The following is a 25569-nucleotide window of genomic DNA, read 5'->3' on the forward strand; positions in this document are numbered from 1 at the left end:
GCACAAAAATCAGCGGGGAATGAAAGTAAAACCGGACTGTACGAATACTTTTTATGAGTATGAAATCATGGTATTTTCATTTATTTATGTATTAATGACAGAGATGTCTATCAATTGTATGTTTTATGATGTACATATCTTTACATAGTGTACATAAAGCTAAACTATTGATGTTATACAATGTACATGACAATAATTGTACTAAGTAAAGTATTTCTGTTTCGGTATTAAGTGTACGAATACTTTTTACTATGACTGTATTTTGCTGCATAAATTAAGGAAATATGTGATTACAAGTCTTTATCACGGTGAATTTTCCAAGTGCGCGCAAAGAGAATGAGTGAGTGCACGGCTAGAAAACAGCTGTTCAAAGACACACCCCTTTCCGCCATTACACAGCAGAAGACAAGGAGAGTCGCCGCATGATGTCGCGTCGATCGCAGCCGTCCTGTCGCGTCGCCTGTCCACACCGCTTCGTTTCCCTTTGGTCGTCACGTCTCTTTGGAGCCAGGCCTGACTGGAACGTTACGTCTTGTCTTTGCAGACAACGCAGTCCAACTCGGCGAATGCTAGGAGACTGTCCAAAGCGTATTCTTAACAAGGAGAGACAGGTAAGGCTATCAATTTAGTTGAACAATATTTTAAGTCATGGATAGTTGATTGAATATAATGTAACGTTAGCTGTTGAAAGTCGTAAAATATTGCTTAGTTACAAAGCATATCGCTGTAACGAGGTTGAAAGCTGAAATAGGTCTAGGTTTCTGTCAAATTGGTACAAATTCCAACGTAATTGGAATTTAAACAAATGTTCCCTTAGCTGTGAAGTAGGCAGTGCTATATTTACAGAAATTATATGTGGAGTTGAAAAGCACTGCGTGTATTTGCATTCACTGTCCGATAAGTTAGGCCTATATTCATTTTACTCTTTATCCTCCCCATTCAAATTTCATTAAAAAGAACTATACGTTCCCTTGTTGAAAAGTGCGAAGGGGTACGTTACAGAATTTACGTATTTAGGCCTACTTTCCATTTTCGTAAATTTATTCTTAAATGTTGAATCGCCGTTGAAGATATTTTGCTGATTCCGTATGGGAATCGATATCTATATCACATGTAGGACATAAAAAAATAGGCCTACGGTATTTCACGATCATTCCTTCGCGAATGGTTGCTAAAAAATATTCTCATAACCCCGAAAGTATTGTCTTTTTAAATTAGATACGGTATCGTACCTTTTCTGTGATTAGAACAATTTTTCTGATTTACTCATTTTACTGAAACACAATTGGGAATTAGCAGTGGTTACGTGGTTAGATCCCGGGACATAAAGTATGGTACCGGTATTAATTTCATATCCTAAAATTTTTTTGGTTCTTATTAAAAATACTGGGGTATCTGACGTAATGATAGGGAAAATTACATTACAAAACACTGTAGCTGTTAAGAGAGGTTTCATAATTTGCGTAAACCCTTTTCAGGCTTACGTACATTACTTTCCTCAGACTAACTTTTGTTACGGGGTGCCGTAAATTAATGTAGAATACACTTCATTATATTAAGTGATCTGTCGGCGAATACACTAAAATTTGGAGGCTGTTGCTACAGTCGAAGTACCACTCCCACTGTGCTCGGTGACCACTCTCATTCACAAAGTTTCCGTAGTATGTTCAAATTCCCATAGTTCTGGAAGTGTGAAGTAGATGTTATACGGTATTTACAGATCGCTGATAAGGAAAATTATATTGTTGAAAAATACGCGTATTTGCATTCATGTTCGGCAAATTATATATATTTACTATTCGCGCACCTTTTAGTGCTGAATCGGTAGACCTCGGCAATCTTCGAGATTCTTTGAAACAAACTATGCATCGCTGTGCGACATCTGGCGTATACTTTATGGAATACGTACTAGTACTGTTTACACCTCTTTGGTTTACACAGCAAAGCCAAATTGAGTATTCATACTAGGAACAAGATTCGCGTCCAGAAATGTTACATTATATAATGCGTGTGTGGCACAGTTGTTGGCTTAAGATAATGGTTTAGAAAATTCATATCGATTCAATTGAGATTGCATTTCCATTCAGTTGGCCGTATTACCGGAACGGGGAGAGCTTTCTTACTCCTCAAGCCCGGACAAAATCCACTAAAAGGTGCGCGAATAGTAAACCTTTCCCATTCAAACTTCATTAAAAGGAACTGTATATTCCCTTGCGAGAAAAAATAGGACGGGAGATTTGCAGCATTACAGTAGACTAGGTCTGGTCGTTGCCTGCGAGATACACAAGGCCTTGAAATACAGCACACTAGACTCGTCCTCGAGATACTTCCGGCAAGTGCCGCTAGAGTTCTCTTTACTGATCTGTCTCGCCCGCTCAACCGCTCATTACAGCACGCTCGAATATGAAAAACTATAAAAATTCATTAAAACTAGTAATTTCAGAAGGCAGCAAACAGATATGAGGTCAAAGATAGACCAAGAGCAATTGATTTATTTTCTACAACGTACCGGTATTTCTTACAATATGCTTAAACGAAATAAGTAATTCACGAAAGAAGCAGAGAAATCTGATAGCGAGTTTGTCACTTCTTACAGATTCCTTTAATTATGCCTCAGAGTATCCGATAAGCGGATCGAGATTGCGGTCATAAATAACTTTGGATTTAATCGCCCTTTCACCAATTATCAGCGATCCAATCTTTTCCTCCGCACATCTGATATTTTGACATTCGTACGGTACCGGTACTGAAGCCGCTATTTGGTGAGCGATGTTATGCCCGTTACGCAAATATTTAGCGTCGTTTCACCGTATTTCTCTTTCTTCCCGTAAAATTTGTGTTCGCCTCCGTGGTGTAGTGGTTAGTGTGATTAGCTGTCACCTCCGAGGTCCGGGTTCGATTCCCGGCTCTGCCACGAAATTTGAAAAGTGGTACGAGGGCTGGAACGGGGTACACTCAGCCTCGGGAGGTCAACTGAGTAGAGGTGGGTTCGGTTCCCACCTCAGCCATCCTCGAATGGTTTTCCGTGGTTTCCCACTTCTCCAGGCAAATGCCAGGATAGAAGAAGCCACAGCCGCTTCCTTGCCTGTCCTTTCCAATCTTCCCATCCCTCCACAAGGCCCCTGTTCAGCATAGCAGGTGAGGCTGCCTGGGCGAGGTACTGGTCATCCTCCCCAGCTGTATCCCCCGACCCAAAGTCTGATGCTCCAGGACACTACTCTTGAGCGGTAGAGGTGAGATCCCTCGTTGAGTCCAAGGGGAAAAACTGACCCTGGAGTGTAAACGGATGAAAGAAAATTAAATTCGTTCTAACAGGAATAAAGCTCCTAAATGACCAATTTTAGCATGCTTTTCAATTTGGTTTGCTTTTTGGTCAAGTTCAGATACCGTAAAACTTTCTGATTTCATTACCCGTATCCTACTTCTCAATTTACAGATTATTTTTTGTAATCTGGTATTTAATTTTCTCATCCGTATATTTTTTTAGATTTAACAGAGATACTCGTAGACTTTCCTTGATATAGAAACGAGACTTCTACTCCTTTTTCGTTTGTGGCTGACGTATGATGTATGTTCGTTACCTGAATCAGAACTTTTACTAAATATTGATGGCAATACATCATTTTTGGGAGCTGGGCGCTTCCTGCGTTTGACATTTTCTGGTTTGTGAATAGGATACACAATGAAAACAGAAGGAAATTTGATTGATGTGCTTACACTGAAATCTGTTTTATGAGCAGAATTGCTAGGTACCTAAAGAGATCCTACTATATCACCTTGCCTAGAAATAGTTTGCTTCCATTTCTCCCTCAAAACCGCACTCGGAAGGGAAACTATGGAACTTTTTTTTGCAAGTTTCTTTACGTCGCAGCGACACAGATAGGTCTTATTGCAACGATGGGACAGGAAAGGGCTAGGTGGGAAGGAAGCGGCTGTGTCCTTAATTAAGGTACAGCCCCAGCATTTGCCTGGTTTGAAAATGGGAAATTACGGTAAACCATCTTCAGGGCTGCCAACAGTGGGGTTCGAACCCACTATCTGGATACTGGCCGCACTTAAGCGACTGCAGCTATCGAGCTCGGTGCTATGGAATGTCAATGTTCATGCTTTTTTTAGTGTCGTCCGAAATACAGAGGGGTCCACAACAGTGCATTTTCTTCTCAACCTCGGACACTCACCGACAGAAACAATATTCACAATAAATTGCACAAAATCAACACAGCATCACAATTACTCCACATATCACAATGTTTAAGTCCGCCAAGCACAGAACAGAAACCTGACAACTAGCAGCCAAACTGTGAACATGGTCGGGCCGCTTTTTCAGCGACAAATTAGTAGCTATGTCCCGGCCTTGTATATCTTGTAGGCAACGGTCTGGTATGAAGCGAGATGCTTCGTAGCAAGCAAAGATTATCTGGTAGCAAGTTTTGATGACCGGAAGCCCTTCTTGTCACATTAGAGATGAAATGGATGTTGTCGTACACATATATGCTAAGTCATCATCATAGGCATTTATTTGTCAACGAATATATAGTACATAAATACCATGTCATTTGGACGTATTGTCATCTCAGATGGCTCAACAGTCCAATTCTGGATGCACAGATTTTATTGCAGTGACAGCACACTAGTTGTTGCAGCAGATGTTTGTGCAAGAACATCATCCCTCGCATTCGCTCGTTCTTTCCTGCGGTTCCTTCTCAGCTTCTAATCTATCTTTCCTAGATGTTCAGATGTTCAACTCTGTTGTATACGGTGCTACGCCATTTGGGCCTATCCTCAGCTGTAGTTTCCCAGTTGACTGTATCAATATGACACCTATTGAGATTACACTTTAGAACATCCTTAGATCATTTAAGCTAGAGCTGGGAACGGTAGGAGCGGAGCAGTTTTCGCTCTTCCTCTGGAGACCTCCGGTAGACAGATTGAATTCACTGGTGGAAAATTCCAATTCTTTAATGTGGGCAATGTTGTAACGGTGTTCTTGGGTGGAATTACAATTTAGGTTTCAGTAATAATTCCACAGATGCATGTGTTTTCCTAAGTTCGTCATTCAAATGCTGCAGTGGTTTCAATATTGCTGCATTATTTGTTACGCTATGAATAACAGGCTTTGATCTGCTGAAATTCAGTTTGCAATAGGTGCAGGTGGATAGAATAATGTAGATTGATTTTTACCATATATTATACCTTTGCAAAAGCAAATATTAATAGTAAAATGGTTAAAGTAATAATTACATTCCATTGCATGTAAACATGTTATATACGATGCTCTTAAATGAATTATACTCGTAGTTCCTTTATTACTGAAGAGTAAGAACTGATTGGAAATGTTCATATGCTGTGCCGGGCTGAATAGTGCATTCCCCTTCTGAGCTCAAGTTTCCGGTTTAAATTCAGACTTTGCTCGGTGGTACGTGAAGGTGCTCAAATACGACAGCCTCATGTCGGCAGGGTTACCGGCACATTAATGAACTCCTATGGGATAAAATGCCGCCACTTCATCGCATAAAGCCACCGAAGCGGTTAGTGGGATGTACAATAATAATAATAATAATGATAATCTCCATTTACCCTTGGACTCGTTGAGGGACCCAACCTCTACTGCCTCAAGGACAGTGCCCTGGAGCGTGAGACTTTGGGTCGGGGATACTTTTTTTTGCAATTTGTTTTACGTCACACCGACACAAATAGATCTTACGGCGACAATGAGATAGGAAAAGCCTGGGAGTGGGAAATAAACGGCCGTGGCCTTAATTAAGGTATAGCACTTGCCTGGTGGGAAAATGGGCTGCCGACAGTGGGGCTCGAACCCACTATCTCCCGGATGCAAGCTCACACCTGTGTGCCCTTAATCGCACGGCCAACTCACCCGGTGATCGGGGAGGAGAACCAGTGCCTCGCCCAGGTGGCCTCACTTGCTATGCTTATTTATTTATTTATTCGTATCAGAAGCATACATTTTGCATAGCATAATGGTACTTAATGACATACATATCAAATAGTGTCTGCCCAGAATTTTGCCAAATCACGGGCATTAGGTGTTGCAGCCATCAAGTCCTCTATTGTGCAACTTAAAGGACACTTACTACAGTTCATGAAATGGGCTGTGGTTTGGTCTTCACCACATTCGCATTGCCTGGATGTGCCAGGAAAGCCCCACTTTACCATATTGGTTCTTGATCTACCAACCCCAGTGCGAAGCCTGTTTAACGATTTCCACGTAGACCAATGTTCCTCATGTCCTGGTGGGAGATGTTCAATTGGTAGCATCCAATCAGCAAGTTGAGGATTTCTAGTTCTCCATAATCTCAACCTTGTGGATTGAGCAGATTCGTTTAAATCTTCGGTTGTATTCAGGAAACTCCTCCTAGACCTCAATCTTCGGTGGGCAGGTTCATATCCATTCAATGGGTGTGCACATGAGGTAAGTGCTTTAGTTCTCTCATTCATGGATGCAACTTCTCTTCTTATATCTGGTGGGGCGATTCCAGCCAAACAGTAGATTCTATCTCGTGGAGTTGGTCTCAAGCAGCCAGTAATGAGTCGACATGTTTCATTTAGAGAAATTTCAACTTGTTTAGCATGACTTGATCTGCACCAAACAGGGCAAGCGTACTCTGCAGCGGAGTAACACAGAGCCAGGGCTGTAGTTCTCAGCATCTTTGGATGTGTACCCCAATTGGTTCCAGACAACTTGCGAAGGATGTTGTTTCTAGTTGACACTTTCTGCTTGATGTTCATGCAGTGTTGTTTGTAGGTGAGAGCACGATCCAGTGTTACACCTAGATATTTAGGTGTTGGTCAGTGATCTAGTTGAGTATCTTCCCATACTACCTGCAATTTCCTTGATGCCTGTCTGTTCTTTAAATGGAAGGCACATACCTGACTTTTAGATGGGTTAGGCTTCAATTGATTTCCTCTGTAGTAGTAGGATAGTTGAGAAAGAGCCTCTGATAACTTTTCTTCTACAACCTCAAAGCAGTTTGCTTGAGTAGCAATAGCTCGATCATCCGCATATATGAAGCTTCTGGTGCCAACTGGAAGAGGTTGGTCATTCGTATAGATATTAAAGAGCATAGGGGTGAGAACACTGCCTTGTGGCAGACCATTCTTTTGTTTCCTCCGTCGACTTTTCTGATCCTGAAATTCAACGAAGAACCTACGATTTTGGAGAAGATTGCAAATTACTTGAGTCATCTTGTAATCTTTTGTCATGTTGTATAATTTGCGCAACAGTATACGATGATTAACTGTATCATATGCAACAAATAAGTCGATAAAAGCCACCCCTGTGATTTTATGATTTTCATATCCATCTTCGATATACTGTGTCAGATGGAGGACCTGTGAAGTACAACTTTTTCCTTTACGGAATCCTGCTTGCTCTGGAATAAGAAGTGGTTCAATGATCACAGTAAGTCTTTCCAGGATCATCCGTTCTAAGATCTTGTACAGATGACACAACAGTGAGATAGGTCTGTAATTTTTTGGATCATTTGGGTCTTTTCCTGGTTTGAGAATTGCGATTACTCTGGATTTCCTCCACACACGTGGTAATTTGCAGGTGTTTATACAATTGTTGTACAGTTCTAGTAACCATTGTTTAGCAACAGGTCCAAATTGCTTAATTTGCTCAACACATATTTCATCTAGGCCGGCAGCCTTACCATTCTTACACTGATTTATTGCTCTGTTCAGCTCAGATAAAGTAAAAGGTTTAGTGAGTGTATCTGTCTCCTGCTCATAATCCCTCTCAATTCCTTTATTCTGAAGCCGACATGGATTTGATGGTTGTCCATTTCGTAGAAGTTGATGTGCTATTTGGTTTGCTGTGACACTGGAATGTGTTGAAGTTTTATTAGGATCACTCCTGAGTCGTCTAAGTAATCGCCAAGCTTTTTGACTACTTCTCCCCATGTCAATCTCTTCCATCAACCTTAACCACTGTGCCCGTTTTACTTTAGAAATAGAAGAGATTACTTGTTGTCCCATTGTGATGGTGTCATTGCTGAAAGGGTTTTCTTCGAAGAGTTTGATACTCTGTTAAGAGGGCAGAGGTTTCTTGAGTTAGACCTTGTATGTAGTTTGTTCTACATCCTCTAGGGATTGTAGCTCTAGAACACTCCCTGATATTATTAAACTGTTCATATGCTTCTGGAATTGGATTGAGTGGTTTGATCTTCTTGTCCAGTAAGTTGGTGAATCTTTCCCAGTTAGCTTTCTTAAAATTATATCTCCTTTTAAAGAAGACCTCTTGAGGTCTAATGGCAGCTACCAGTTGACACATTATTGGGCGATGCTGTGTATTCGGAATAGGAGCACATACAGATTTAACACACTGATGTGCTATCTTTTCGCTCACAAATATTAAGTCTGGATTATAACCCCGCTTCCATCTACCACTGTTAAAAGAAGGGAGCTTGCTATCATGGATAAGAGACAGGTGGTGTTCCTCAGCCCATTCTAAAACATTCTCACCACTCTCGTCTTGTTCGTAACCCCAAATACTGCTGTGGCTGTTGAAGTCACCAATGAAGAAAGATACCTTCCAATCATCGAGATTGTTAGGTGGCATGAATGAGAATGTTACATTAGGAGGTTTATAGATGGAAACTATAACCGAATTGCTCAATTCCACTGCGATCAATTCTATATCATTTTCTTCTGTAATTGATGTGGAGAGAATCTGGAGATCTGGCTTGACGAAGACTGCACTACCATATCGTCCATGCGGTCTTTCTGCTGCCAATTTCATACCTGGTATTCTAGGACGTGGTTGGTGTACATCCCTGTGAGTTTCTTGTACACATATATCACAGTTTGTTGTTTGGCAAAGTTCTTGTAAGAGCCGTTGTTTACAAGTTGACATACCTTCTATGTTTATAGATATGGTCATTTTCGGTTCTGAAAAGAACCTTTCCCGACTTATGAATGTCATTATATAATAGTTGATGTTACTTCTGGATTGGAAAGATCAGCCGGTGTTAACACCTCACCGTTGCCCAGGGAACGCCCGAATGTAAATCATACACTCTTCGGGGAGGCTCTTTCCGTGTCCCCCACTTGCTATGCTGAACAGGAGCCTTATTGGGAGATGGGACGATGGGAAGGGATAGACAAGGAAGGAAGGAAGCGGCCATGGCCTTACGTTAGGTACCATCCCGGCATTTTCCTAGAAAAGTGGGGAACCACGGAAAACCAATTCGAGGATGGCTGAGGAGGGAATCGAACCCCCCTCTACTCAGTTGACGTCCCGAGGCAGAGTGGACCCTGTTCCAACCCTCATACCACTTTTCAAATATTGTGGCAGAGCCGGGAATCAAACCCGGTCCTCCGGGGGTGGAAGCTGATCACATTAACCACTATACCACAGAGGTGGATAATAATAATAATAATAATAATAATAATAAACACTAACGATAAATGAGAATGTATATATTTCATATATTTGCCTTGAATCATACTTACAAAGCAGTATTTACGTCACTAGCACATTTGTTGCGCACCACTACTGGAACTGCAAGCGAGCACACATTCAGTACTAGTCAGTGGTCCTCTGTCCTCTGTTTGCCCACTGAAGCACTGATTTGTTTCTAAGCAACAGTTTACTACCGGAGAATACTGGATGGAGCGCTGCACTTGCACTACCGATTGCAATCATAGGAGCAACTGCTCTATTCCCAGCTGTAGTTTAAGCTGCCCACCATGGTTACGCTGGCCATTCTTTAGTTGGGATGCATCTGGCATGCGGACGATATGACCAGCCCAGTGTAGCTGATGCCTCACTATCTTTGCCTCAATGCTTGTAGTGTTGGCTTCCTAGAGGATACTAATGTTTGTTCTACGATCTTGCCATTTAACTTTCAGTATTCTCCGCAGGCATCATTGATGGTATTTTTCCAGGTATTTTAGGGTTCTCCTGTAAGTTGTCCAGGTCTCGCAACCATAGATAAGAGTAGGAATTACAACAGCATTGTAAACGTACAGTTTGGTTCTCACACTATCATGATTGTCAAACACTCTTCTCAGGAGATGACTGAAAGCCGCACTAACACATCTTAAAACTATATTGGATTTCTGCATCAATGTTTGCACGTGTTGAGAGATGGCTTCCAAAGTAAGGAAAATGATTTATGTTCTGCAGAGACTGGCCATTGATTGTAAGAGCCAAGAGATCTCTTATTGGAATTTGGTGCCGGCTGGTAAATGATCTTGGTCTTATTAATTCCAGTCTGATACTTTCATATGCTTGATTAAAAGCATTGAGGATTGATTGCAGGTCTTCCTCTGTGTTGGCTAAAATAACATATGCATACCGAAGCTCTATAACTGACACTGAGGACACCTTGGTCTTAGCTCGCAGTCTGTTAATATTAAACAGATTTCTATATAAGTTCTACACCTGATGGCAGTTTATCATCCACAAGGTGTAGTATAATTCCAACAAATAGAGAGAACAATGTTGGAGCAATTACACAACCTTGCTTGACTACAATAGAAATACGGAAAGGGTCTCCTGGTCTTGTATTAGAAGGAACAGTAGCAAACATGCCATCGTGCAGTAGTGTGAATATCTGTATTTGTTTGGACATCCAATCAGAGCTAGAATTCTCCATAGATCTTCTTGATTAATAGAATCAAACGCTTTGACAAGATCTATAAAAGCCATGTACAAGGGTTGGTTTTGCTCTCTAAGACTTTTCCTGCATTTGTCTTGCACTGAAAATCATATTAATTGTACTTAAGTTTGGCCTGAAACCACACTGAGTTTCTGGTAGACACATTTCAATGGCAGTAGACAATTAGACAATACTCAAGTAAGAATTTTTCCTGCAACAGAGTAATGATATTCCTCAATAATTGTTAGTCTTGCCCCCTTTCTTGAACATAAGTGTTGATGGAAGCATCATGTAGATCAGCAGGGATTGTTCCCATGTTCCATATTTTCACAATCAACATGTGTGTATGCTGAATTAGCAAAGGACCACCCTCCTTGAAGAGCTCTGCTGGAATTCAATCTTGTCCAGGTGCCTTTTTATTCTTCAGCTGTTGAATGGCCTTCTCAATTTCTTGAACAGAAGGGACTTCACCTAAGGGATCCTGAATTGGCTGTTGTGGAATATCAGCAAATGCATCTTCCTCGACATGCAAGTTTCTGTTCAGGTCGTCTTGAAAATGTTCTTTCCAAAGGGAAGCTTTCGAGTCAGGGTCTTTAAGAACTTTAGTACTGTCTTTGGGTTTTTGACAATTAAGACCTTTGGAGGGACCATAAATAGCTTTGGTAGCACTGAAGAAGGCACTAGTGTTGTTGGAGGTGATTAAATTCTCCATTTCCATTGATTTGTCTATCCACCATTTATTCTTGATCCTGCATCTCTTCTGGACTTCAGTTTTGAATTCTTATTATCTCTGTTTCTTGGGAAATGAATTTGGATCATTTTGCCAAGCGTTGTAGGCTTTCCGCTTTTCATCAATTAGGTCACATATATTTGTCGTTCTCGTCAAACCAGTCCTGACGTTTCCTTTTATTAAAACCAACTGCTTTGCCAGCTGCTATAATAGCAGATTTTAATAATGACCGGTGCTGCTCATTATCTTCTGGGTATTCATTTGGAAGTTTATCAGCCAATAGTACTTGATAGGCAAATTTGTTACTGTTGTTCCTAAGTTGTACAATATTTAGTTTGTGTTTTATCACCTTCCCCTGAATCCGTTGTTTTGGAGGAACCTGTATAGCCATCACAGATCGAACTAAGCGGTGGTCAGTCCAGCAATCAGCACCAGTCATAACTTTGGTTATACGAACATCGCGCTTATCTCTGGCGTGGACAATAATGTAGTCGATTAAGTGCCTGTGCTTTGATCTGGGATGTTGCCATGTTTTAAATCTATCCTTGTGGTGGAAGAGTGTATTTGTAATAAGATTATATTCAGAACACTTCATGAGTTGGAGGGCTCCATTGGTGTTGACTTTGCCTACACCCTCTTTACCAATAGTTCCAGGCCAAAGTGATGATTCTCTGCCAACCCGAGCATTAGTCTCAAGCAGAATAAGCTTATCTGGCTTGGGTACATTCGACAGGATTTCATAAAGTTGGTTATAGAACACTTTCTTTTGATCATCTTCTGACTTCAATATTGGGGCATATGCACTGATTACCGTAGCTCTTTGGTTGTTCTTGAGTTTGATGGAGCGTCATATTAATTCCAGATGGGAACTCATCAAGATTGTGAATAAGCTCATTCTTTATTGCAAAACCTACTCCATGAATTCTTAATTTGCCTTCATCTTTTCCTTTCCAGAAAAATGTATAGCCACCGCCATGGTCCTTGAATTGTCCTTCTCCAGCATGCCTAGTTTCACTAAGAGCAGCGATATTTATGTTGTAGTTAACTCTCAACTTATTATTGCTGTACATCACTGTTCGGTTATCTACATCAGTGTACATCAGAGTACGAATATTCCAGGTAGCTGTATTCATGTTGCAAATATTTCTTTTGTTTCTATTGCAAATTGATGTACCCACTGAATGCAGTAATCTAGTCAGGTGAGAAGTTTGACTGCCTATGTTTAGGGCACCTTTTATAACCCCCTCCCCATTCAGGGTAAGCAGAGGGGATCCTAAATAGGACTGCTCAGTTACGGGTGTAGCACACGAGTTGCTCTAGTCTGTCCTCGAGCAAAACAGTGATCACACACTCGCCGCCTACGTGCCAACTCATCACTAGGAGCTCCCAGGTTACACTATCCTGCCCCCGTTGAAACTTGCTGATCATTGCAGGACTTTGATATTGAGCAGATGGTGTTGGTTTCCAAACTACGCCAGTGCGTGAAATCTTTTTACATGGGAATGCTGGTGCACATCAACAGTCACACGGCCCTTGACAGTTTCAGGACGCTGGCCCAGTGACAGTGTACGACTGGAGCTCCAAAAACTGCTGAGGTTGTTAGACCTCATACATAATCTGGTGTAGTTGGAGTTGTACCTTATTTGACATTTGGAGATTAAGATGGTATCCTCCAGGAGTGTCTTTCTAGTTGTCGACTATCTCTGATTGCGCTCCTATGGCTACAAGCAGTACAGCATGCCATAGTAATTACCGCACCTTAATGAATGATAGTGGCGATCCTCCCGCGCTGATCTGCTCACTGATCCAGTTTCTCACTGGGGTTGGATATCCAGCCTTCCACTGGGTTGCTCAGTTTAACAAGGGCTCCTCTTGTAGGTTACGTGTCTGGACTTGGAGTAAGAGAGGCTACAGAACTCAAACTTGAAGAGTTCTTATATTATTGTTGCTAGATGGACTGCAACGATGCATCTCACTCCCATTACGCCCTACAGTATGTTAAGAAAGGAGAGAGCATTGAACTGTAGGTAATAGTTCAATGGGAGAGGGTGAAACCTGGTGCTGGCACATAGCACAAAGTTGTGTGCTCAAGGCTTATGTTACAGACAGGACTGGAACCAACAAACCATGGTGGCAAACCATTCAGACTTTACACCTTAACTATCATGGCCACCAGGTGGGATAGGCTCATTATTTTGTAAGGAAATTAAAATTTACTAAATAACAAACTCTTCAAATAGGCCTACTGTTTTCGCTTAATTTGAAAACGTATTAAACGCCCATTTTGCCGAAAATGGTAAAACACCATTACTGTTCGATGGCGCCTAATGTGCGGTTAGGTCTACCGAATCATTAGTGAAATCTCACTCTAAAATACATTGTTGCATATTTTTATGCTCGTCGATGCCAAAATATATACGCCAGAAAACTGGATCTTGATGAGGCTTATTATAGTTCAGATTTTCATTATGATACAACTGTTTGACCAATTAGGTGAGGATAGCATCGCATCTGCGCTGAACACACTAGCTTCGCACTTGTTTCCAAAATCAAATATATCGGATACACACTACTACTTCATTCCACAACCAAACAACACATTCCTGCAAATTCACTTCACCAACTGTACAAAAAACAATTTGTATTTGAAATAAAGCTAGAATGAAGATGTTTTGGGAAAGGGAGATGATGCAAGCTAAATCTTCAGTTAATTCTTTGTTAATGTAAATGTATTTGGGTTTGATTTAAGTGCTCCAATGTGGGCATAATTTATGTAAATAATAATAAATAAGTAAATAAATAAAGCTAGATCATGATAACCTATCAAAGCTTTGAAAACATTACGTTGTCAAGGTCTCTGATCCACTCATGGAAAATCAATAACCCAGCGCATGCGCTCTGCACTCTGTTCAGTAAACTCAACTGTCAAGCGATATCTCGACAGAAGTTCACGAATATTTTAAAAATAGTTGTAATTATCGTCGAGCATAAACAGTCATTTGCAACTTGCCTATAATGGTAATTAAAGACACTCATATGGAAATTATAAAACTCGCTTCGCTCGTTTTACAAACACACTCGTCTTAATTATTGCCATTATAGGCTTGTTGCATAATTTACTAATTATTTATTAGGCTTCTTATAATGCTTGTTTATATTTTAGTTAACATATTTTGCCACCAGAACTCTAGACAAACCTACAGTCAAAAGAACACCACATTTTGATCACTAAATACCTAAACTAAATTTACAGTACTGTATTACATAAATTCAAGAGTTTCTGAAATAAAAATGGAAATAAAGTATGGTACAGTATTTTAAAAAACTGCTACATAAAACTAAAATATGCTAAGCCAAGTTATGAAATGTCTCAATATAGCATAACATTTTACTGATGTAACTTTTTATATTAGCACTGAATAACTGAGAGCTCCTTTCAGTACTCTTCTTTAAGAATTGCATGTGCACAGTCCAGTCCCCATTACTGCTGTTCTTGGTTCATTTCTGATCCCTAGAAACTCCTGGAGCCTTGTTTTGATGCTGTGGGGAAGTGATGCATGATACTGCATGTAGTATGCTTAATTCTGTAGAAAGTCCTTGGGCAATGTTTTTGGTTCATCCTGTTGACCTTACATCGGATAATCATGTAACTGTTTATACTGCCAATATTTGGACAGGAGTAGAACAGATGACAAACATTTGCAGACTCTTGAAACTTGGACATCTACTTCATCTTTCTTGTATGCATGTCCAACCCTTGTTCCATTTCTCTACGGCAGTGGTGGTGGTTACCCCTGTGGGTGGGGGATGCAGATTAATACACCCACGGTATCCCCCGCCTGTCGTAAGAGGTGATTAGAAGGGGCCCAAGGGGCTCTCAACTTGGGAGTGTGGGTTGGCGACCACGGGGCCTTTAGCTGCGTCCTAGCATTGCTTTCACTTGTGCCAGGCTCCTCACTTTCCTCTATCCTGTCCAACCTCCCTTGGTCAACACTTGTTCTTTTCCAACACAGACGGCATTAGAGTATTCGAGGCCTAGGGAGACTTTCATTTTCACACCCTTTGTGGCCCTTGCCTTTCTTCGTCCATTACTTCATTTTTCAAAGTGACGGATTCCTTTTTCTCTGTCTACCCCTGTGGGTGGGGGATGCAAACGAAAAATACGCCCGCGCTATCCCCTGCCTGTTGTGAGAGGTGACTAAAAGGGGCAACCAAGGGATGATTGTATTAGAACCATGAAACTACTCTTGATTAGTACCATCTGGCGGGGAACACAAAGGGTCGCCTTTACTTGCAGGTAGTACCACTATATTCGGTACACCAGAGGTTTGTGGTTAGTAGTAGCCGAGAGTGGTTCACTGTGGGTTTCCAGTACCCGTGATTAATATCATTGTGAGAAACATCACGGGTCTGGGTGTTGCCTGTGATTATTACCCACTCTGAGGAACACCACGGGAATACCAGCGTCGGTGATTTGTACACATAGGTGAGGAACACAATCGGTTTGAGTTGCCTATGAGTGGCGCCATTATGTGAGAAACACCATAGGTCTGAGTTACCTGTGCGACGTACAATACTTGTGAGTTGTACCATCATGTGTGGAATACCATGAGTCTACGCTACTTTTAATTAGCACCCCAACATGACAAATACAGTGGTTCTACTTTACTAGCGATAAGTACTATTACGAGGGGCCATTGACCTGGATTTTAGACCCCTTTAGCCAACAAGCCTCCTCGATTCAGGATTGTGCATTATAAGTGGTCCCTTGGTCAGTAATACTATTTTTGTTAGTTTTTGGGTCAGATCCACTGTTTTAAATTCATATCCCTCCATTCATTCTTCATGACAATTTTATTTTAGTCAGTGGATGATTTTGAACTTTCAATTTGTCATTACATTTCATACCATTAGGGGCTGATGACCTAGATGTTAGGCCCCTTTAAACAAGTATCATCAGTGGTGGTGATTGGTGGGGTGGGGCAGTCTTCCCCCATATTGTGGAGACATTCGTTTTTTATTCAAATTTAGCTGTCTGAAACTAGGAATTACAGGTGTATTGGGTATTCAGCCCAAAGGCTGGGTTCATCCTCCACAGCTCTGCCAACAGTTGTCATAAATAGCCTAGGTGTCACTGAAGAGGCATACTGGGGAAATGAGTGAGGTAGTTTCCCATTGCTTTCCTCACCAGGCCAGATGCTATTACACATCAGTCTGTCAAGCCCAGTGAAATGCATGCACCAACCGACATTATGAACGATATTTTCACACCATTCATAACAGGGACTGGCTGAATAAGGAATGCTATTACTAGAATCACTCATACCTTGGTCTCTTTCATATTCTCAAAGCCAAGGATGAGACTGAGACAGGTCATGAAAGTAGCCAATTTATTCTAGCCCATACCAGAAGACATAGTGCACTGTAAATACTACATCCTGCCAGCAAAAGCATGAATTACAGGAATGATGAATTATTAAAGCAATTTGTATAAGGCTTAGTAATTTTTAAAAATCTTCGCGGAAATATGCACAAAATGTTGGTCGGCGTGACTAACAGATTCATACAGCGCTACAGCAACTAGTGGAGACTTAACACAGCAGTGGGTAGCATGTGTTGTGACGAAGGGTAATAGGGGTATATTGCTGCCAAGGGCATGGCTACAGGTATGGTTTCCCTGTGGGTGGGGGCGGTAGAATAACACCCACGGTATCCCCTGCCTGTCATAAGAGGCGACTAATAGGGGCCCCAGGGGCTCTGAACTATGGAGCGTGGTTTGGCGACCATGGGACCCTTATTTGAGTCCTGGCATTCCTTCCAATTGTGCCAGGCTCCTCACTTTCATCTATCCTATCCGACCCCCCTTGGTCAACTCGTGTTCTTTTCCGACCCGACGCTATTAGGTTTGAGAGGGCTAGGGAGTCTTTCATTTTCACGCCCTTCGTGGATCTTGTCTTCCTTTGGCCGATACCTTCATTTTTCGAAGTGTCGGAACCCTTCCATTTTTTTTCTCTGATTAGTGTTATATTTATTTACTGCCCACTACAGGATTTCTAATCCCAGTTACAGTGGCAGATGTTTACTCATGTTTCTTTTTAATGTTTCAATCTGTCTAATAACCTAATATCTAAACTATTCTAATATATTTATGTTGAAAAAGAAATATTACATATCTAATCCTTACAAGAAACAAATAGATAAAAATCATAATTTCGTATCTAGTCTATTTACCTAATACCAAAACTATTCTAATATTATATTTACAATGAGAAAGGAACAGTAGTTCACATCTAATCTAATTTAATCTTTACATGAAAGAGTAAAATAAAAAATAAAAATCATAATTTCATATCTAAACTATTTTCTTCTAGTTCTAACACTTATAATTCCATTTATGGGATAGGTCTTAATGTACAATATTTATAATACATTTTGTGGTTCAAATCATTACAAATTAGTGTTTTTGCGGAGATGCTGAACTGTTGTAAAAACAGGTCTAGAGGTACACAGAAGTCTCAAGAATTATTTTTCTAAACTGCACTGTTGTAGACATTGCATAGCCTGTAGAGTGGGGAATTTTTGTGAGCGGTTGTTCTGACTTTTTTGTTATGAAAAGTTACATTTGTCCTCGCATTAAAGCAGGGCACGTGGAAGCTCGAGGCATAAAAAGTCATGGTTGTCAATAATAGAATTCAGTTTTGTACAGACTTCATGTCGTACTTTTGCCTCTTCAATTCCAAGCTTTCTATTTCAAAATTTAGTAGTAGTTCCTTGTATGCTATGTGTGGATAATTACCGGTTTTTTGAAATGTAAGTATTTTAAATATCTCTTTTGGATTTTTTCGATCTGTGCAATATGTATTTTGTTTGTTGGAGTCCATATAACGCTTGCGTATTCTACTTTGTGCCTGACGAGAGCTGTAGAGGTGTATACAGGTTTTCAGGAGTTTAAAGGGTTTGACATTCCTCATCACAAATCTTAATGTCCTGTATGACTCAGCAACTACCTTCTGTATATGTGGGGTGAAGGACATACTCGGGACAGTTTCCATACTGTAGGAAATAAGGATGAAAAGGAGAGGGTATTTCAGTACATCTTTGCAACCTTTTATAACATACGGCGGTATCTGATCTGGTCCTGCGGAAGACTTTGGCTTGAGCTTTTTTAACGCTAGTTCAACATCCTCTACAGTAATGCTATCAATATGGAAATTGCCAGTGGTTCCTGATGGAACGTTTGGAATGTTATATTGAGCTCTATTTTGGGAATATACAGACCGAAAGTACATTGCAAACCCTTCAATAATATTCCTATCATTCTCTAATACTTTAGAGTCATATTCATAGGTATTGCGATTGTTTTTTCTTTTATTTACCCACGTCCAAAAGATTTTGGTGTTATCAGTGATATACTGCTCTACAGTTTTTACATAATCGTTATGAGGATTTAATTGCCGACTTAGCTTCGGACCTTAACGTTTTAAATTGCCTATTGTAATATTGTGAAAGGTGCTTCTCTTTTCGGTAGTATTCTTTCTCTTTGTTTTTGTTTTATGCTCTCGGTGAACCAAATTGGGTATGTCCTGACTTTCCACGAGCCGCTTTTAGGAACAGTTTCATTTAACACTGCGTAAATTTTAGAATAAAGACAGGCTACTGCTTTGTCTACATCAGTGCATTCGTATAGAGGGAGGAAACCCGGCACTGGCAAATTGACTACTCCTGTCGAATAGCACCAAGGGGTCTGACGTCGCTGTCTGAAGAATGAATCTTCAACAGTTGTATACCCTCACTCCATATGAATACTGCAGAGAGGTTTGGAATTGAATTCAGGCTTTTGGCAGCACAGTCTAAGGTTGTAAAATGTAAATATATCATGGCATTGCCTGAAGACGGATCAATTGCAGTATCTTCATGCATGGAAGAATATAATAATAAAACTTTGTGCGATGAGTATGATATGAAAATTAGCCTTTCTAAGACTAAAATGTCAGTAGATAAGAAACCAAGAGGCAAAAGATCTTAGGTCGATGCCCTGAATAAATAGCTTTTAAAAAAAAGTAAGAAACCAAAGAATTTAATGTCAGGTTGGGAATACAAAGCTGGAACAGGTGGATCATTTCAGGTATTTAGGATGTGTATACTCCCAGGATAAGCCGGACCTGCAGTATAGGTGTAGCATGCGTGCCTCTTGCACAGTCCCCGGGTTCGATTCCTAGCCAGGTCCAGGATTTTTACCTGGATCTAGGGCTGGTTCAAGGTCCACTCAGCCTATGTGATTGTAATTGAGGAGCTATCTGACAGTGAGATAGCATCCCCATTCTAGAAAGCCAAGAATTATGGTCGAGAGGATTCATCCTGCTGACCACACGACACCTCATATTCTGCAGGCTTTCGGGCTGAGCAGTGGTCGCTTGGTAGGCCAAGGCCTTTGAGGGCTGTTGTGCCTTTTTTAAAATTCTTCCAGGATGGTAGGATAGCGAGATTGCAGCAAAGACAATGCAGTGTGCTTGCAGTTACCACCAGTATTCTGTAAAGTCCACACCTCGACAAAATATCTTTGCACCAATCTGTTTTCAGACCAACTTTGCTTACAGTAGTGAAAAGTGGGCGGACTCAGGGATATCTTATAAGTTAGAAGACATGGATGTAACAAATGATCGCTGGTACAAACAAGTGAGTACAATGGCAGGAGAGTACTCTGAGGAGGTATAAGGCTAAGTTAGGAATGAACTCTATTGATGAAGCTGTATACATAAACTGGCTTTGGTGGTCATGTAAGGCGAATGGAGGAGGAATGATTACCTAGGAGAATGGACTCGGTCATGGAGGTTAAGAGAAATAGAGGGAGACCAAGATGATGGTTAGATTTGGTTTCTAATGATTTAAAGATAAGAGGTGTAGAACTACACGAGGCCACGGAGCTAGTTACTGATAGAGGATTGTGGTGGAGTTTAGTAAAATCGGAGGCTTGCAGGCTGAACACTGAAAGGCATAAGTTTATAATGATGTAAATTTCTTTTTTTGGGATGTATGTTAAAACTCCTTAGTCATAACCAGACATACTGAATATTTTGGCCTATTTTTCCTCTGCAAAACAAAAATCTTTCAACACTTAGTGCTCTTAGTCACTGAAAATTCTCCAGCAGTCTGCTTGCCAACATACTGTATACTTCCATGTCACTCATATATTTAAAAAAAATTGATGGATCTCTTATAGTCCAAAAGAATTAATACAAATCTCAATGGCAGGCTATATATACTATTCCGCGTGCCAGCGGAATTAACCAATTATGGTTAAAATTCCCGATCCTGCCGGGAATCGAACCCGGGACCCCTGTGATCAAAGGCCAGCATGCTAACCATTTAGCCATGGAGCCGGACAGTTTGAGGTAAACGTCCGACATGAAAGAATACTATTTCATTCTATAAAATAGTTGTACCATAGATTTTGGCTACCAGCCTATGTAAGCATGGAAACCTTTCTCTAGAAAAGTTTTGGTAGAAGTCAGATTTTTGCATGATAGGTGATGTTTTTCTCTGATTTGTTGGTCTCTTTGTGGAACTGTAGACCTTGTATCCAGTCGGCAGATGGGGAGGGGCAGAGACTGCTGGGAGGAAACATACAGCGAGAAGGAAATGGCTCTGAGTTTGCCCTGGGCAGTGTGAGGGCCACGTTGCCCGTTATCGACTGATTGTGCAGGCTTCTCGTGGACCATATGTGAACATGAAAAATTCCTTTTAATGTTTACCACTTAACTTCAAAACAAAGTCAGCAGGTTGAAAGTTAAATCATTAGCAGTTAACCCAGTTACTTGCGTGCTGAGCACCGCACTCACCTTCGTAGTATATTGCTTGTTATTGGAATGTTAGAACACCTATACTTTTGAAACTCCATATACCTTTCAGATTGTTAGGAAGGGGAGGTGTCAGTTATTTAAATTATCTTTGAAAACAGACCCTCAATCCATTATTAGGTGCTACCGTGCAGCTTTGGTGAGCGATGTGCTCAGTAGCGACTAACAGTGCTACTCACATTTCGCGCATTGTAATAAGTCAATATTTGTCTTATAGGTGTGTTTAATGTGATAAGTTTACGGCGTATACCTCTGTGTCAGTGCGACGTAAAGAAAATTGCAAAAATATCGGCACAAATTATAATGGCATTCACTGATCACATACTTTTGTGGTTGGGTGAAATGCTGAAGTGGACTTGAACACCGAAAGTGATGTAAACATCATGCGTTTCATTACGAGTGATCATAGCTCTGAAACAGTGTCTGCAAGTTCTGAGGAAGAAGGGGTACTTTTATTGATTGGATGCTGTATTCCATGCATTTTAGGAAAGAATGGAATAACTGGGCAAGTCCTCCATGGTCCTGCTACAAATGTTTGAACCCGGCAACAAAATTTGCAAATGATCCAGGAAAGATGCCAAAAGCAAACAGAAGTGATGACTGACAGTAAAATGTTTTTCTGTTATGCTGGATTGTTTGCAGTATTTAGTTCAGCATACTCCTATCTCAAATCTCTTCATATTTAAATATTTATGTTCCTGAATAAATAATTGTTTATTAAAAACAAGTATTAGAAGTTCCTTACTTGACTTACTTGAAAACATACTAATCTGAATTTTAATTGAAAAATCTGAAATATCTGCATTTAAAATGGAAATTATGAAAATTAATATTCATTATTATAAAATACACAATCGTCGAACCTTGTACTCGCACTTCTTACCTGCTTACTTACACATACGTTATTTGATGGGCGCCAGCTACCACTCAGTGCAGCAATAATAGAATGAGAATCTTGACTATCTCTAGGGTATGGGGTAATAAGCTTACTTTTCCGTGGTTTCCCATTTTCACACCAGGCAAATGCTGGGGCTGTACCTTAAGGCCACGGCCGCTTCCTTCCAATTCCTAGGCCTTTCCTATCCCATCTTCGCCATAAGACCTATCTGTGTCGGTGCGACGTAAAGCCCCTAGCAAAAAAAAAAGCTTACTTTTGACAACATACCATATAATTTCTGGGAAAATGAGATTGATCAGTTTCCCCATTAAATTAGGGGTTAAGTGATTCTACTCTGGAAATGAAACGAAAGATTAATTTGATAGAACAAAATAAATTTTTATTGAAATTTCAATAAAAATTAGTAAGTCTTGTTGCGATAAAACAGATGAGAATAGGAAATTATGACATTGCAACTGAAAGAAACTAGGCATGAATTTGAATTCTTCTTGACCGGACATTTAACGATTTATACGAAATATATCCCTCACTGGTTCACTTGACTGTACCTTCAACACCTTGATTGTAATTATGACGTATTCCTTAGATCTGGTATTTACTGTAGATGTCATGCCTAATTTGGTGATGTATCCATGTGACTGCTTCTTCTCCATATCATGACTTCTTTGTAAGTCTGTATGGTATGACTTCTTTGCAAGTATATCCTTCTATGACTCCATCACTGTTCACCATCCACCTCTTCTCTCTTCACCTTCCATATTAACTGACTCCCGTTGACTGACTGAGGCCACTCCATCTTGTTCACTTAATGGCCAACTGTTGCCTCTCCTTCCAGTAGAATGACTGACGTTACAATATGCAGCCACCTTATATAGACGTTAGTTTGACGCACCTACGTAACTCCAGAAATAACTATTATCTACTCCCACCTCGCGGCAAATGTTACATACAATGGTGAAATAGCTCGAGGCTCCCTAGGAAACTCAAAGAAACCGAGCTCATCGCTAAATGCTCACGATGACGTAGCCATGACTCGGTATTTATTCCAGCAGTAATGCACAATGTAGCAATGTCATGTCCACGTCTGACATACAGCAACTCTTTACTGTACATGTCTTTAGTGTTAATCTACACACACGTATATATGCATACAGTTAACTACAATCACGCAAGCGACAAGCATTGCAGAATTGAATTGAATAATTATAACACAATAATAGTAATCTCACAGATAAAATAAGAGACATCAAAATAATGATATAATAATAATAATAATAATAATAATAATAATAATAATAATAATAATAATAATACAGATATCACCCTGTAACGGGATTTGAACAGTTAGTGTTCCTAACAAATTGTTTGTCTACCCCTTAGTCCAGTTTCAGATACAGGGTCAGGTCCAAGGCGAGCTTAATTTATACTGAATGTTTTACGGCCGGATTCCCTTAGTTGAGGAGCTAATGATGAAATGAATATGAATGAAGCTGGGTAAGGAGGTGGAAGGAATCAGAGTTGGCCTATAAATAGGAACTGTCCTGGCATTTGCATGGAAGTGTAAATGGGAAACTGTAGAAAACTATTCTCAGGACAGCTGATGGTGGGGTTTGAACCCACGCATCTCCTGAATGCAGTGCTTGGTTCCACAGCCACACTCGACCACTGCACTCGCTTGTGTTCCTAAATAACTCTCAAATTGACGTGTTAAAAATACGTCCTTCTGTGTATGGGCATATTAAACATAGAGGAGTGCTGGGCTCACTAGGGAGGAACAGCGCACACAAATACCTTGCGAGTGATGCCAGGTAAAGAATTTCTATTGACCTGAAATGGTCAGCTCGAACAGTTAAATTTGTATGCTACTCGCTGTTGCACCCATTGCTGACTGGACAGTTACTTTGCATGTTGACCTGTCATGTTATAGCCAAGATTGAGACTTTGATGGGCATGCCTCTTGTTAATGGCTTGTTTTGACATACTCTCTTCCTTGCTCTCTCATGCCCTTTGCCGTTTAGTTTTTTTTGCATGTGACTATCACTGATCATTTCTCTTTTCACTATATTAGAAAAAGGTATCAAACAAAGCCCCTCTCAAGTCTCCTCCTGAATTATTTCAAACAACTTGCAGCTAAAATCCTACTCACCACAATACTTGAATCTGAGTACCAGGTTTCATGAAAAGCTATCATGATGCTGTAACAGATGGACAGATAAAAATTAAACTAAAACTGCATAGGCCATCGTTTGTCCTATATAGTACCAAAGTAGCAGGTTAATATTAAAGATATACATAGGAATGACTACATAATTCATTGAGGGTCAAATTTCAGCTGTCATCTTCTGAAAGGGCCTTGCATAGATTCATAAAGAATATAAGCAGCAGAAGAAATGGCACTTAAACTGGTCATTTTTAGATTCCTGGCTTGCATGGTCTGTAGCTATTTATATAGTGCAGTAAGTGGAGAATAAATTATTTTCCACAAACTTCATTAATGGCACTTCACCTGTAATGAAGAGATGTGGTCAGAGAGAATCCCCTATGGATGGGGGCTGTAGAATATCATCGTATCCCCTGCCTGGCATGAGGCGACTAAAAGGGGCCCCATGGGCTCTGAACTTTGGAGCGTGGGTTGGTGACCATGGGGCCCTTAGCATAGCCCTGCATTGTTCCACTTGTGCCAGGCTCCTCACCTTCATCTACGTATCTATCCAACCTCCCTTGGTCAACACTTGTTCTTTTCCGACTCCGATGCTATTAGGTTGCGAGGGCTAGGGAATCTTTTATTTTTCATGCCCTTTGTGACCCTTGTCTTTCTTCTGCCGATATCTTCATTTTTCGAAGTGTTAGATTCCTTCAATCTTTTCCTCTCTGACTCAGAACTTAATTAAGCTGTAGAAGACTAAAATCAGTTCAGTCCTGGAGAAGTAAGATTTTTACTTTTCTCAGATACAAATCTACCCTTAGTTAAAATGTTCCTGTTAGACATACCAAAGGAAAATATCTTTATTTCCAGACGAGTTCATATGAATACTAAAGGAATTGTCCTTACCAAAAAAGAGGGGAAAAAAAAGGCAAATAACTTGAAGGACCTAGGTTTTATTAACACAACAAAAATTTACACAGTTGTTAGTGTCTGTCTGCGCTCACTGTTCTGCAACCAGCATGGTGAGATGACTGACCTTCAAGCTCATGGAATGAACTACTATGGGCATGGGCTTGTGGCGAAATGAGGGTTTAAGTGACTGGCGGCAGTTACTGAAAGCACTAGTCTGATCTAGGAGCTCGGCCTTCATATATTGATATAGCTTTAGAGAGATTCTTTTTTGTAGGAGAAAGGCCTATACAAATGTCCGACCATCATTTTCTCTAAGATAAGGAAAATGGGCACTTCTTACTAGTTTCAGACATGTACAGGGTGCACACAGTCTGTATACCAATATATTAAACTGACATGAT

At 40.4% G+C, this 25569-nt stretch overlaps 1 long non-coding RNA gene across 1 annotated transcript in view; it reads left to right on the top strand.

Moving 5' to 3' along the window:
- The first annotated feature begins 471 nt into the window (after window positions 1–471).
- The window catches only part of LOC136872501 (uncharacterized), an 81238-nt gene continuing 56140 nt past the window's right edge, over window positions 472–25569 (top strand). Inside the window, exon 1 of the long non-coding RNA XR_010859928.2 lies at window positions 472–611. This is a non-coding gene — a long non-coding RNA (uncharacterized lncRNA). The remainder of the gene's footprint in view (window positions 612–25569) is intronic.

This window comes from Anabrus simplex, chromosome 4 (genome assembly GCF_040414725.1).
Source record: "Anabrus simplex isolate iqAnaSimp1 chromosome 4, ASM4041472v1, whole genome shotgun sequence".
Taxonomy (NCBI): domain Eukaryota; kingdom Metazoa; phylum Arthropoda; class Insecta; order Orthoptera; family Tettigoniidae; genus Anabrus; species Anabrus simplex.